The sequence below is a fragment of the Mastomys coucha genome, unplaced genomic scaffold (genome assembly GCF_008632895.1).
Source record: "Mastomys coucha isolate ucsf_1 unplaced genomic scaffold, UCSF_Mcou_1 pScaffold7, whole genome shotgun sequence".
In the NCBI taxonomy this organism is placed as follows: Eukaryota; Metazoa; Chordata; class Mammalia; order Rodentia; family Muridae; genus Mastomys; species Mastomys coucha.
The window spans coordinates 4,262,233-4,276,757 of NW_022196913.1; the positions used below are offsets into that span (position 1 = coordinate 4,262,233).

At 41.9% G+C, this 14,525-nt stretch overlaps 1 protein-coding gene and 1 long non-coding RNA gene across 3 annotated transcripts in view; one reads left to right on the plus strand and one right to left on the minus strand.

Annotated features, from left to right (window-relative positions):
• Window positions 1-14,525, minus strand: part of Celf2 (CUGBP Elav-like family member 2) — an 859,338-nt gene that overhangs the window by 562,376 nt on the left and 282,437 nt on the right. The window lies entirely within an intron of this gene.
• LOC116082813 overlaps window positions 5,341-14,525 on the plus strand; it is a 91,460-nt gene continuing 82,275 nt past the window's right edge. For both annotated transcript variants that reach the window (XR_004115445.1, XR_004115446.1), the window contains exon 1: window positions 5,341-5,366. This is a non-coding gene — a long non-coding RNA (uncharacterized LOC116082813). The remainder of the gene's footprint in view (window positions 5,367-14,525) is intronic.

The following is a 14,525-nucleotide window of genomic DNA, read 5'->3' on the forward strand; positions in this document are numbered from 1 at the left end:
TGCTGCAGCAGGACTTGGTAATGTGTAAGAATCACCCAGGTGGTACTGGTTTTGAAGGCATGAAGAGGGTCATGAAGAACAGCTGAGGCTCGCCACAGTGAGAGGCCATGGAAGGCCATTGGTGAAGAGGCAGCCTCAGTTTGCAATTGATGGCCCAGGACTGAAGGGGTCATGCAAAGGAGTTGAGGCTTGACACCATGAAGATAGTCTGAGAGGCTATTGCTGAAGCCTAGTTACAGGGAAAGACAGCAGTGTTTTGGAATGCCAGTATCATGCAATGACCACCAAGGACAGCAGCAGCAGTGGAGTACAGGCATCTGGAGCCTAGAAGAAAGATGTGTGCCACAAAGGGCAGAGCTCGAGAAGTAACCAAAGCCCTTAGAGGAGCCCAGAAGATCGTGAGTTGGATCCCAGACATTGGTTTTGCTTTTGATTGTGACTGTGCCCTGATATTTTTCCCTCTTGAAGGAAGAAAGTATTTTAGTGGAGCCCACAGTTAAGAGACTTTGAATTTTAAAAGATATTGGACATTTTGAATTGATTGAACTTTTAATATGTAAAGACTGTGGGACTTTAGATCTTGGGGATGAATAAGAAAGTAAGGGTTGAGGCTTAATAGTGATGTGTTTGTGTGTCAAATTGACAAGGGGTCAATTGTACTGGCTGGTTTTGTGTGTCAACTTGACACAGGCTGGAGTTATCACAGAGAAGGGAGCTTCAGTTGGGGAAGTGCCTCCAGGAGGTCCAGCTGTGGGGCATTTTCTCAATTAGTGATCAAGCGGGTAGGGCCCCTTGTAGGTGGTACCATCCCTGGGCTGGAAGTCTTGGGTTCTATAAGAGAGCAGGCTGAGCAATCCAGGAGAAGCAAGCCAGTAAGGAACATCCCTCGATGGCCTCTGCATCAGCTCCTGCTTCCTGACCTGCTTGAGTTCCATTCCTGACTTCCTCGGTGATAAATAGCAATATGGAAGTAAGTTGAATAAACCCTTTCCTCCCCAACTTGCTTCTTGGTCATGATGTTTATGCAGGAATAGAAACCCTGACTAAGACAATAGGGAAGATTCATCAGACGAACCCCTGGGTTGGAAAGTTCAGGGTTGGGGGCAGGGTTTGCCAGGCAGGGACTGAAGGATGCTGGGAGAACCTGGAGGTCAGGCATTTGATACCTTGTCCCAGGGCCTGAAGCCTTCCTCCCATGCAGAGCTAATTTATAAAAAGCTGCCTAGCATGGAAACTTAGATCATCTTTTTTGTTGAATCCATTCACCCCCTACAGACTAGAAGTCTCTAGGCTTAAAGGATCTATCCATACCGGCATTCTCATAGCCTGAAGGTTTTTTTATACATTGTTGTTCTAAAGTCCCCATAAACATTATGAAGTATGAGGAGCTATCTTTGTTCTGGTTTCAACAATGCCAACACTAAAGCACAGATGAAGTAGCTGAGCCATTAGACTATGGAGCAGCAATTAAGCATGCGTATGGCCTTCACAGAACCTTGGAGAACATTTAAATGTGTTTTTCAGTTTTGATGACACATATTTTAATATTTTAGTGATACCACAATATGGTGATCATAGTTAGTGGCTCTCTTAAGCTTATTTTTCCAAACATTTCTTATCCTTTGGCCAGTGTCTTGGCAATCTCTCCCTGCTCCCTGTTCCTACCCTATGGGAACACACCACCCTATTCTCTCCCTGTTCCCACCCTGTGGGAACGCACCACCCTATTCTCTGCCTCTATGAAATTACCTTTGTGAAATCTATATGTAACTGAGATAATGTGCTATGGCTTATTTCACTTAATATAATGCCTTCTAGGTTCACCGATGTTACAAATGACAGGCTACTATGCTTTTTAGGCCTATATACGATTCTGTTGTATGTGTATACCACATATTCATCTATTCATCCCCATGAAGGAATTTAGGTTGTATGATGGCTTATATTGAATGTCAACCATGTACGATTACGAATAACCATGGAAAAAACCTGTAGGTATACCTGTGAGGGGTTTTATAGATTAGGCTAATTGTCAGTGGGAAGATTCCACTAATTGTGGGTGGCACCATTCCCTAGGCAAGGCTTTCAGACTTAATAGACAGGAAACAGTGACTGAACTGTAGTATAGCCTCCTGGCTATGGAAGCAATATGAGCAGCTGCCTCAAGCTCCTACCACCATGATTTTCCCACCATGATAGATTGTATCTCTTCAAATTTCAAACTCATGCAAACCTTTCCTCCTTTTTATTTAAGGTTTATTAGGTATTTGGTTATAGCAATGAGAGAAGTAACAAATGCAAGTTACTTTCAGTTATAGAACACTTGGAATGATGCCACACCCAACAGGCTAAAACTGTTGATTTAATCTCCTATGCATAAACCTTAGTTTATTGTTTCACCTCTGGGAGAGTTTTGCCTCAGCTGGTGGGTTTTGAAAACTCCAATGACCAAGATGCTCTAGAAAAAAACTGAAATAGAACTTCAGAGGCTGGCAATCCAGGACCCATGTTGTTCAAACTTCCAAGGGATGGGTGTGTACAGGACGAACTGGATGCTACTGTGTCATGCAGTCTTCTCTAGTGATCACTGGGAAGGCACTGGCCACAGCTCAAACCCAAGTCAAAAGCATAAGTGAGTTTTACATTTGAAAATAATCTTTCATAAGTTTCATCGTGCAAATTCAGTAGGATTCAACTTCCAGTTGGAATGTTTTCAGTGTGATCAAGTGCTTTGGGTGAAAGTGTTCGTGGAGCCAACACTGCCAGTGTGAAGTCTGGTAATAGAGATAAGGGCATGTGGAAACTACATATCCATATAGAATTCCTCCTACTTTCAGGTGAGGTAACAGAGCTGAGGTATTGATAATAGCAGAGTGTCCAGCTTATAGTATTATTTATGGTTAGTGGACCCTTTAGATAGAGAGGTAGGTGGCAAGCCCTCAAGGCCATACCTACCTCAAGCTCTGGTATGAATCCTGTTCCCTTTCTGTTGATGTGGAACAGCCATCATCTCACACTCACACTTCAGCAGATGCAGCTGCTCCGACATAACTTCCCAGTGCTAATATTAATCTGCTGAAACTGTGAGCGCAGATAAATGGTTCAAGTGAGGTGTCTGTCATATCACAGCAAGGCTAAAATAATCAATAAAGATAAGAGTTCCTACTTCAACTTTAGTCATCGAAACTCATGCCTGTTTATTCCTTTTGTCAAACAAATTCCTAGTTCAATTTTAGATCATGGGTTATGCAAACCAAATAAAACCTCAAAGCCATAGTTCAGAGAATAAAGTATTCAAGATGTGAGCCTGAGGGGGAAGGAGAAGGCACAGGATACCCCTTGGTGGATATCCTACAAGTGCTGTTTGTTGGCAAGGGTGAGGAAGACCCTTGAAGGTTGGCTCTGTGCCAACTTGACTTAGCTGCAGGGTGTACAGATTCTGCTGTGCTTCTTGGCAAATCTGAAAGCATTTCCAACAGAGACGAATTTCCTGAGTGGTGAACTCAAGAGACTGTCCTTACTCATACAGGCAAGTATCCACTAATTCATTGATGACCCAAATATTAATGGTGATAGAAAAAGGTAGAAGAAAACCTTTGTTCTCTATTCTATGCATAATTTAGCTAGAAACATTTCATTTCCTATACCGTCAGCTGTCTTTGGTCCTTTGGCTACTTGATTTGGACTAACTTTACCATTAGCTGTTGTGGATAGCCCTGGGGTTGCTTGTATTTTGATGCTAGTCCTACTCTCCTGGGAGGAGCTGGAAACAAGGAGTGAGTCCCGAACTCAGGTGACTTTTTGTGAAACATCCCCTAATGAATAAAGGAGCCAATCACTGGGTGAGTAGGTGGGACTTAAGGGTTCGATAGGGGAAGAGAGGAAAGAGGAGAGAGATAGGGGCCTTTTGGATGGGGCTAGCATGAGGACAAGATGTAGCTAGGAGCGTCTCTAGGTTTCAATGGCAGATCTGTCGGGATTCGCCTCCGGAGGATTTAGATTTAATAAGGCTTATGAGATTAGGAATTTAGTTGCTGTGCCCAGTGACTAAGTTACCGTTGTTTCTGAACTAAGTTTGTGTGGTGTTTTCCTTCAGGCAGTGCCTCATCTAGGTCCAAGAGAGAAAGGTACAGCAGCAGCAAAGTGTGGGTTTGTTTGATGTGCACCACAAAGGTTGTGGGGGTTTTGAAGCATGGGGCTGGCGTGGTAGTGACCTGCCAGTGGGAACTTAGAGGGTTGGGTGGAGAGATTTTGGAGCTCTGAGTCAGAGAGTCTCTCTGAGATTAGAACTGGCTGGCGAGACTGCAGGGGCTGAGGGTAGCAGGGTGTATTGCAGGAACTTGTCATGAGTTCTTTTTAATATTTCCTGTACCAATTAGCTCTCATGGAACTCTGGCTTGTAGATGACAGGCCTTGGGACTTGGGGATTCCTTTGCTTCTACAATCATATGAGCCAATTTCTCATAAAGAAATTGTTTCTGCTTCTTTAGAATCCTAAGGCAGACCCCAAAGACTGTCTTCACAGAATGTTCTCTTTGATGGAATTATTTGCTTTCTTAGCATTTCTGGGGGTGACTTGGGGAGAGGGGAATGTTTTATCAACACACATGTTGCTTATTGAAACCTGCTGGGCCCCCAAGTGGAGCAGTTATTGGAGTCTATAATAACTCCAACTTAATACCACTGATAGGCTAAGCTAATTAGAATCATGTCCCTGTGCTGGGTTCAGGATGATGGTGTCACCAGTGCTTGCAAATAGTAGAGGCTACGGCTGTGTGAGTTCTTTGGTTTGGAAGTGTTTTCTTGCTGTCACCACACACCATAGTCTCAGATCAGGATGGGATAAGATCTCCACAGTTCTTCACTCTACTGTGACCCTGGCAGTGTCACAAAGCATGGGCTCCAGGCTTCTGCTTTAGAATGCCCAGAGTGCAGGTCTGTAGGGGCCACTGCCCTTGTTCCTTCCAGATAGCCGCAAGCACAGAACTGTGTGAGATCGGAAAGCTATACTGTTCTTTTGTCTCTAGATTTCACAACAAACAAACAAAATAATTAAGAATTTAAATCCTGTGGGATATCCAAAATATATCATAAAAAGGTTTTTCCCCCTCAAATGAAGTATGGGTTTATGATGGTTTGTATTTGCTCTGCCCAGGGAGTGCCACTATTAGGAGGTATGGCCCTCTTGGAGTAGGTGTGTCACTGTGTGTGTGGACTTTAAGACCCTCATCCTAGCTGCCTGGAAGCCAGTATTCTGCTAGCAGCCTTCAGATGAAGATGTAGAATTCTCAGCTCCTCCTGCACCATGCCTGCCTGGATGCTGCCATGTTCCTGCCTTGATGATAATGGACTGAATCTCTGAAACTGTAAGCCAGTCCCAATTAAATGCTGTAATTATAAGACTTGCCTTAGTCATGGTATCTGTGCACAGCAGTAAAACCCTAACTAAGACAGGGTTATTCTGCTTATAAAGACCAAAGTAAAATCAAACAAAACCAAAAATCTCATCACTGTCAGACCTTCAAGTAGGTACAGTTATTAAATTCACTCATGCCATCCTTTTCCATCTTATCTTCAACCTCATACCCATCCACTTTTACTCTCAGCCTTTAACAAGTCTTCCTCCAATGGTATAGGTCAATGGGAGGTATGCAGAATGTTAAAAATCGTTCTCAGCATAGGGCTGAGGCTGTGGGTGAGAGCTTATGCTCACCTTGAGTGAGGCCCTTAGTTCAAAAAGTTTTCTTATAGCTTTCAGGCTTATGAGCCCATTTTATAGATAAACAAATTAAGGTAGATATTATAAAAGACAGTGATTCTCAATATTAAATACACCTTAGGGGTTTTTAGGGAAAACACTTTAAAATTGCTAATACCTAGATCTCATTCCACACTATTTTAATTCAAACCTTGAGAGATGAGGTCTGGAGGAAGACGTCCTTGCTGAGGATGCTGAGAATCAGAACTCTGGGCTGTGTGTCCACAATGGTTCAGTTTGCTACCTGTAGGGTTTGGCCTAATATTTCTCAACAAAAATCAAGACAAAGACACAGGAAGAAGGAAGAAAGGGTAAAGGAATAAGTATAGGAGAACCACGAAGGTTTGTTGGAAAGTAAGAAAAGTGGCTCCAGAATAAGAAGTTAGAGGAAGGACTGAAAGAGCTGAAGGGGTTTGCAACCCTATAGAAAGAACAACAATATCAACCAACTAGACCCCCCAGAGCTCCCAGGGACTAAACCACCAACCAAGGAGTACACATGGAGGGACCCATGGCTCCAGCCACACATGTAGCAGAGGATGGTCTTATGTGGCATCAATGGGAGGAGAGGACCTTAGTCCTGTGAAGGCTCTATGCCACAGAGTAGGGGAATGCCTACTCTGGGTGAGTAGGTGAGGTGGGAGTGGGTAGGTGGGTGATGGAGCACCCTCATAGAAGCAGGGGGAAGGGAGATGGGATAAGGGATTCGGGGGGCGGGGACTGGGAAAGGAGATAACATTTGAAATGTAAATAAATAAAATATCTAATAAAAAAACTAAATAAAAAATGAACCAAAAAATGAAAATGCAAAATAAATAAATAAATAACTAGAAGTCGGTGACCCCACGAGTCAGGCCTTGATTCAGGGTTTGCATCTGTGAAGTACATGGCTCTCATTTTTGTTTCTGACTGTACACTACCCATATGCTGCAGTTGCTTAATTGACTGTGTGGAAAAGACCTTGGCAGAGAAAGTAGGGCAAAAGTAGCTCGAATTTTCTGGCTTCTGGATTTTGTGCCTATTCCTGAAACCATTGATATAGTCTACATAGGCAAGCATTAAGTGAATATAGTTTGGAGTCGTGTTCCATTATATGAGTATAAGGCTTGGAGAGAGGTGAGCGAAGATGATGTGATTGATGGGCTGTCATGATGGCTCGGCATGGCAGGGTGTTTGCCACAAAACCTGGCAAGTTTGGTTCAGTCCCAACAACCTCCATGGTAGAAGGAAAGAACTGACTCTTGCAAGGTATCCTCTGACCTCCATATGCATCCTGTGGAATAAATACGTACATATACATACGCGGACCCACGTGCACACATGAACAAGAGTGAATGAAGAAGGCTCAGGGTTAAATGCACATTACCTTCTGGACTCTTTACAGATACATTGTAACAAGTCCTTAGTGCATGTCTGATCTCTCTCTGTATGTATATGTATGTGTATGTGCATGTGTGTGTACACATGTACATGTGTGTGCATGTAGAGGTATCCCCTTCATTCACTGTCTATTGTTTACTATATTTTCTTTTTTTCTTTTAGCTTGATATGTTGATTTATTTTTATTTTTATTTTTTAATTTGGCTTTTTTATTAGATATTTTCTTTATTTACATTTCAAATGATATCTCCTTTCCCTCCCCCCTCCCCTGCTCACCAATCCATCCTTTCCCACTTCCTGGCCCTGGCATTCCCCTATACTGGGGCATAGAACATTCACAGGACCAAGGACCTCTCCTCCCATTGATGACAGACTAGGCCATCCTCTGCTTCATATGTAGCTGAGCCATAAGTCCCACCCTGTGCACTCTTTGGCTGGTGGTTTAGTCCTTGGGAGCTCTGAGGGTACTAGGTAGTTCATATTGTTGTTCGTCCTAAGGGGTTGTAAACCCTTCAGCTCCTTGGATCCTTTCTCTAGCTCCTTCATTGGGGATCCTGTGTTCAGTCCAATGGATGGCTGTGAGCCTCTACTTCTTTATTAGTCTAGTACTGTCAGAGCCTCTCAGGTGACAGCTATATCAGGCTCCTGTCAAGTCATCACTTGCTGGCATCCACAATAGTGTCTGGGTTTTGTGATTGAATATGGGAAGTGTTCCCAGGTGAGGCAGTCTCTGGATTGTCCTTCCTTCAGTCTCTGCTCCATAGTTTGTCTCTGCAACTCCTTCCATGAGTATTTTGGCCCCCCTTCTAAGAAGGAATGAAATATCCACACTTTGGTCTTCCTTCTTCTTGAGTTTCTTGTGTTTTGTGGATTGTATTTTGGGTATTCCGAGCTTTCTGGGCTAATATCCACTTACCAGTGAGTGCATACCATGTGTGTTCTTTTGTGATTGAGTTACCTCACTCAGGATGATATTTCTTTCTCAGATCTAACCATTTTCCTAAGAATTTTATAAGTTCATTGTTTTTAATAGCTGAGTAGTACTCCATTGTATAAATGTACCACATTTTCTGTATCCATTCCTCTGTTGAGGGACATCTGGGTTGTTTCCAGTTTCTGGCTATTATAAATAAGGCTGCTATGAACATGGTGGAGCATGTGTCCTTATTACATGTTGGAGCATCTTCTAGGTATATGCCCAGGAGTGGTATAGCTGGGTCCTCTGGTAGTACTATGTTCAATTTCCTAAGGAACTGTCAAACTGACTTCCAGAATGGTTGTACAAAGCCATGGACTTGTCAAGTAGAAATGATACATGTTCCCAATGCTTTATGAACAAAGAGCTCTGAGAAAAAGAAGACATAGTCTCGGCAAGAAACATCAAATTGTTGTTTAGTTCCCTAGGGGTGAATGTATGATTACAGCCAGATAGGGATAAGAAATCCGTTTGGAAACAGAGGCAGGAGGAACCAGATCCTGGAGCACTACAAGATCATATTCAGCACTTTGAGGACTAGGGCAGATAACTAACCACTGAGGAATGTAGGCAGGGAGAAAACAAAGTTTAGCATGTTAGAAATAATTGTCCTAGTTGTAAGATGAGACTCGGACAGCAAAGTGGGAATTGGTAGGAAAACCAGCTAAAGAGTGTGCCACTGTCACCTGCAAGAGGTGAGGAAAGATCTTGATGCAGTTGTTGCAAGGGTGAGAGGAAAGGCAGTTGGGCAAAAAGGAAGTTGGGAAGGTAGAAAGAACCTGAATAGAGTGCCGCATTTAATGCAGAGTGAGCGAGAGAGGCAGGTGTGAGATCTAGGTTCCTAGCTTGATCAACATACTTTATACGGTACAATCCTTAAGACAGGAAGCACAGACTGAGGGCTGCTTTGGAACGATGCTCATGGATTCAGTCTGGCAGTTTTTGAATTTGTAGTACCCAGAGATATCTTTGTAGAGGTGGCAGATGGGGCAGCTATATACACAGGCCCAGAGCTTAAGATGGAGACCTGGGATGAACCTGCAGGATGAGCATCATTAGCATATCATTAGCATTTGGAAGTACTATAGTGTAGAAGTAAAAAGAAACGAAGGTTGAAAACATTATATTGCAGAGCATGAACCAGGAATAGCAAAGAGAAGCCTATGAAAGAGATGGAAGAGTTAGCTTTGAACTGGCAGTATCACGGAACTCAAGGAAAAAAACATATCCACTGAAGAAGAGGCGGCAGCGGGGCTGATCAACATTGAGGAAAGACAGAGTACAGAAGACCTAAGCTCACCATGGGCATGTTGACCTTTGCTGGATCCTTATCAGAAGAGCCAGTTGATCACAGAGCTAAGGGGACACAGAGAGCCATCCTTTGCCCCGTTATGAGCTGTTCTTACAGTTACTCTTTGGTCCTCCAGCTATGATGTGCTTCTTAAAACAAACTCAAAATTTTAGGAAAATGTTCATCATGGCATAGAAGTCCCCCCATTCTGTTCCTTGTCTATCTGGGACTCCATAGCTTCCTCCCTTCAATCTCTGTGGCCATGGGCATCTCCTTTCTGTCTCACAGACATTCGAGGATCATTGCTATGGCACGGCCCTTGAAGCAGCCCTCTCCTTGAGTCTCCCTCCTTATATCCCAAGTCTTAACTTAGAAATTGATTCACCTGAGAGGACATCCCTGAACAAACAGAAAAAGCAGTGCCACCCAGACTCACTGTTACCATCTGCAGTCACCATTTTTCTAGTAACTCTAAGAAGGAAGTGTTTCTTTGTTTCACAGGGTGAGGGACACAGTCCCTCATGATGGACAAGGCCCAATGGCTGGGAGCATCCCTGTCTGCCATGGCAGCACATTGTAGCACAGCTTTTTATACATCAGGAAGCAGAGAGGAAAACCAGAGCAGGCCTGGCTTCAAAGGCCTGCCCTCAATGAAGGGCCTTTCCCAGCCTCCTAAAGGCTTCATAATCTCCTAAGACAGAGCCAACATCTGGGGACCAGGTGTTTACACACATGAGCCCTTGGAAGACATTTTAATCTCAAACGGTAACACTTTCAAACTGTAAGCTTGAGATTGTGTTTAATCTCAAACATGTAACATGCCATAGGTACATGTAAATTATTACATGTAACCCATGTCCTATTTTAGCTTCATTATAGTGTCTTCTTGTTCTGTACATTTGTGTATTCATTTATTTGTTTGCATGTATTATATGCTTTTTTTTTCTCAGCTAATATAGAGACCTTGAATTCAGGGACCTTAGCTGTCGTTCCAGTACTGAAAGGAGTCTAAAGTAAATGCTCAATAAATATTTCCTGGGCGACTGAATGGCAGGGATAATATTTAAAGAAACTCCTTCAAAGCTGGTACCAGGGTGAGGCCTGGTGTTCAACAGAGTACCTGCCTAGTAAGCATGAGGCTCTGAGTTTTGTCTTTAGTATTACAGGAAAATAATGTTACCAAAATTATCAGAAAGACCAGGTGTGAAGACATAATCCTGTACTGCTAATGTTTTTAGAAACGCCTCCCAGAGTAACACCCTATTAATATGATATTAATGTGACTATAATCTGTAACTTATAATAGACTAAAACATATAATGCTAATATAAAATTTACTCAAAGAACAAAAAGAGGCATACTCACCAAGTTCAATTTCAGCACACTTGTCAAGTCACAAGACCTACATTCTCCCAGGAACTTGGTGTTTACTGATGCAACATGCAAAACTTTACATCAGAAGAATAAGCATATGTGCACAAGGACTTTTGAATCTCATAATGAAATCAAACAGAATGAAAGGGACAGGGCTGAGGGGCGGGGCAGACAGCTGTCAGTTAAAGTGTTACTGCTGGAAAGGTTTCGGAGGAATGTATCTATTTTAGTCCTCAACACCTTTATCCATGTATTTTTTGTTTTGTATTTATGTGCTCAAATGATGGAATTCTCAGAGCACTATCTTCAGATATCTATAACTCAGTTCCTGTAACAGTCTTAAGAAAGTAGAATATAAAATGTGAGTGTCTGTGTGTGTGTGTGTGCGTGTGTGTGTATGCATGGGGGGGAGGTGACTTATTGTTTTTCCGATTTCTCAGTTTTCTAGAAACCATCACCATATTTATGTTTAAAGAGATGCTATCTATCTGTCTATCTTTGTCAATCTACCTACCTATAGATCTCTCTTACTTCCTCTCTCTCTCTCCCTATCTCTCTCTCTATCTCTCTCTCTATATATATATATGTATATATATATGTATATATATGTATGTGTATATATCATCTGTCTATCTACAATCTATTATTTATCTATATCTAGATCCATAGATGATCTAGATACAGCTAGACAGATCTATAGATCTAAATGGATTAGCTAGCTAGCTAGCTAGCTAGATGATAGATGATAGAGAGATAGATAGATGATAGAAAATTTACTTCTTCCTGACAAGTGGCTCATGCTGTTACCAGAGAAAAGGTTATATAAGCATGTGTCAGGCTGTTTTGAATACCTTGTGTTGTCTCCCATTCCAGTGTAGCCATATAAACCTTTAAAGGTATGTGTCCTAATGAAATGTTAGTCATGGTGCTGAATTCTCATCTACTGTATGGAAATTAAAAACAGCATTTGCCTGGCTTAAAGCTAACTTTTTATGACTCCCCAGGTGCTCTCTCTCTCTTTTTTTTATCTCCATTCTTTTAATATGTTCAAATAAGTGAGTCTTCTTTTGACTTGACACATTTTCACATATGTTGCTTTGATCTTTCGCATCTCTTACCCAGATGGGAGCTTTCCTAGGAAATAAAGAACTGTGTTTAATTATCTCATGGGAACAATTTAAAGGGGAATCCAGAGCTCCTCCAGCTCTCTGCCTCCAGGAGAAACAAGTAGCCATGGCGAGTTCGGTGCATTTGACAGATTTCTCTCAGTTGCATTGACAGTGGTACCATGTCCACATCTTTACCTGAGTGCATCCCAAATTCACTGATTCAGACTGTAACTTCACATTGGGACCAAGCGGCAGTGCATGTGTGCTCTTACCACAATGATGTGATGTTCAATGTTTAAGTTATAAAAAGTTAGGAGATGACATTTCAACTGCAAACTAACTTTCAGGTACTTTTAATCATACAAAGAAGTATCTATCCATCTATCTATCTACCTATCTATCTATCTATCTATCTATCTATCTATCTATCTATCTATCTATCTATCTATCTACCTACCTATCTATCTATCATCTGTCTATATCTATCTATCTATCTATCTATCTATCTATCTATCTACCTACCTTTGGGAATTTAAAGCTGATGCTTAAAATTCTTTTCTGGTGGGCATCTTGTTTTTGTTAATTTTAGTTTCTGTTTTCTTCTAAGAGGAAGAGAATAAAAAGAACATAAAGTTGGGCAGGAGAGGGGAAATATGATCAAAATATACTTTATGGAAATTGTTTTTCAATAAAAGATCTAGGATGGCAAACTTTGCATGTTATGGCTGAAACTAAATTTAAAGAGCTCAGATGTCTTACTCAAAGTCATAGTGCAGGAAGAGCAAGATTAGAAGGTGGTTCTTCAGATTGCCTGCTATGCAATAGAGCATTTCCAAACCCCACTGAAACTAGAACCACAAGAGCTGGAGAGGTCGCTCATCTGCAGAGCCCTTGCCTGGCCATGTTCCCTGGGGCCCTGGGTTCAGCACTGGAATCAAAACTAGGCCAAGCAATACCTCCAAATCCCCCAGAACTTCAGAGATTTTAAGCTAATTGGAGCTGATTTATTCTTTAATATAACAATGTTTCTGGTAAGATACAAGCTACAGTCCAGTGGAAGTCCTTTTCTCTGACCAGTCAATAATCACATCAGTGAAGTTCTATTCTATTTTAGTACAGTATGTAAGATATGTTGTTGCAAAAGTTTCCTTTCCTGATTCAGACTGTAACTTCACATTGTAAAGATATGAAGTCAGAGAAATAATCAATAACACTGTGTACATAGGAAGAATTTTACACACACACCCACACCCACACACATGATTAAACACCATGACTAAAGCACCTTGGGGAGGAAAGGGTTCATTTGGCTTACACTTCCACATCACTGTTCATTATCTTCAGGACAGGATCTTGAACAGCACAGGAACCTGAAGGCAGGAGCTGATACAGAGGCCATGAAGGGGTGCTGCTTATTGGCTTGCTCCTAGTTGCTTTCTCAGCCTGCTTTCTTATAGAACCCAAGACTGCCAGCTCAGGGATGGCACCACTCACAATGGGCTGGGTCAGGGAGGATTGCTTCTCATTGGCTTGCTCAGTGTCTCATGCTGAGCTACTTTTATTTTATAGCTCAGGCCTACCTGCCTAGAAATGGTGCCACCCACAATGGATGGGGTGTTCCCACATCAATCACTAATTAAGAAAATGGCCTATAAGCTTTGTCTGCAGGGTGATTTTATGGAGGCAATTTCTCAGTTGAAGTTCCCTCTTCTCAGATGACTATAGCTTGAGTCAAGTTGACATAAAACTAACCAGCATGCCATTATCTATCCATCCGTCTGTCCATATGTTTATCTGTCTTTATATATATCATCTATATATTTGTCTATAAAATCTATTTTATCTATCATTCATATGACATTTATGTATCTATCCTCAATCTTATTTATCATTTATCATCTAGCTGTCATCTATGATTTATCTTATCTGTCATCCATATCAATCATCTACTTATCTGTCTACTAATCATTTATCACCTGTTATTTTATTTATCCTCTCTCTGTGCATGTCTCTTTTTCTATGTTTGTCTCTGACCCTGCTCCTTCCTCTGCCCCTGCCCATGCCTCTCTGGATTTTGTTAGCATTGAGTGCATAGAATCAATACTGTTGACTCCTATAACTATAAAGGGTACTTAGACAGTTCTGATCACTGCAAGAACTTTCAAAAACCTAAACCAGGAGCTCCCATCAGTTTTGTTTTCTTGTATTTGCCTTCATTTCATAAGCTCCTTTAAGAGACTGACCTGGGAACACAGCCACAGTGCCCGTAATTTACACTCTATTGGCAACACTACTGCAAACTGTGCCTCCCATATCTATTTCTGCATCTCTGGAGAAGTCTCCAATGGGATGGCTTGCACCTTGTGATCTGTGTTCTCCAGAGGAAGAGGGCCCTGAAGTTCCCTGGGTCCATTCTCAGTTAGGTAGTGTGGTAACACAAGGAAAAAGTGGGGAGCAGGAAAGCTTTACAGAGAGGTGATCAATCACAGTCAATTACACAAAAAGCTATTGACTCAAGGAGCCAAAACACTCATCTCTTTTTCCATCTCTCTCCATTAACCTTCATTTTAAATGCAGATATTTGCAAAAATTCAGGCACCCAGACTTTATCTCAGAGCCACTGGATTAGGACGTATG